Here is a 1480-nt window from a genome sequence, read left to right as displayed (position 1 = left end):
GCTACTTGGGAGGCTGAGGCCGGAGAATCACTTGAACCTGGGAGGCAAAGGTTGCAGTGAGCCAAGATTGCGCCATTGCACTCCAGCATGAGCAACAAGAGCGAAACTCCGTAAAACAAACAAACCAAAAAACAAAACGAAACAAAACCTCAGTAAGAATGGAAGTGGTTTACAACTATTGGTGCCATGACAACAGATAAATCAGAAAAAGGGAACTTCAGGAACAATGTGGTTGGGATGGAGGTGTTGGAGGTTGTTTTTTCTTTTAATTAACAAAAAAACGGGAACACATTTAGAAGTAAATAGAGGGCCCAATTTTCTCTTTTTGGCCTGAAAGGGGCTTCAAAAAATTGTTTTCAGTGTTAAACAGAATAGCAATGGCAATGAAGATAGCGAGAAGCACAACCATCTGTTTAGCATGATGTCCCCGTGGGGGCTGGGGGAGAGATTTGCTCTATTTACAGGGGAGACTGAGGCTCAGAAAGGTCAAGTGCCTGGCCCAGGCGCCTTGTCCTGTTAGAGGAGGGCACAGCTGCCTGCCGCCCCTCCTTCCCCATCTCTGCCTCTCTCATCTTCCTTGAGGAAGATTCCATCAGAGGTTTAAGTTACATATTGCTACACCACGCCTGGAATATAGTAGGTACTCAATAAATCCAACGTTTCCTGAGTTAGTGGTGAGGAAAAGCTGGACTCAGGATCAGGCTGTCTGTGAAGCCTGGCCTGTATTTTGCCAGCTGTCCCAGCCTCAGGGTCCTCACACCCAGACGTGCACGCAGTAACAGAGCACTTCTTGCCTGCAATAGTGCTTGGTTCACAGTGCATGCCAGTTAAATGATCCATATTATTATTTTATCTTAAGAGGACTTCCAGCCGCCAGAACTGTTGATGAATAAATGTTTGCTGTTTAAGCTACCAGAGTGTGATACTTTGTTATGGCAGCTTGAACAAACCAGGATATTTAGAAAATAATTATTTAAAAAGAACTTCTAAGCAGACATTTGATAGAGCACCGGCGTGGGTGGACATTCATTCTGCCCCATCCCTGTGCTCCAGTGGAGGCAGGCTGCTCTGGGACTCTCCGTGTGCAGGATTGCTGATGCCCAGGGTGGGGGTGCCCTCCTATTGAGAGAGAGGTGCTATTACAGCAGTTTGGCTGTCTTTGATCTTTACCCACTGGTTCTGCAGACTCCCCGTGAACCCTGGCAATGCTTCGGCATCTGATCTGCCCCCTTTCTTTCTTGGATTAGAAAGATGCCCTAGGCAATACCATTCAGGACATAGGCATGGGTAAAGACTTCATGACTAAATCACCAAAAGCAGTGGCCACAAAAGCCAAAATTGACCAATGGGATCTAATTAAACTAAAGAGCTTCTGCACAGCAGAATAAACTATCATCAGAGTGAACAGGCAACCTACAGAATGGGAGAAAATTTTTGCAATCTATCCATCTGACAAAGGGCTAATATCCAGAATCTATAA

This window comes from Mandrillus leucophaeus, unplaced genomic scaffold (assembly GCF_000951045.1).
Source record: "Mandrillus leucophaeus isolate KB7577 unplaced genomic scaffold, Mleu.le_1.0 Scaffold25, whole genome shotgun sequence".
Taxonomy (NCBI): Eukaryota; Metazoa; Chordata; class Mammalia; order Primates; family Cercopithecidae; genus Mandrillus; species Mandrillus leucophaeus.
The sequence above is the reverse complement of the archived record's forward strand: the minus strand, read 5'-3'. Positions refer to the sequence as shown.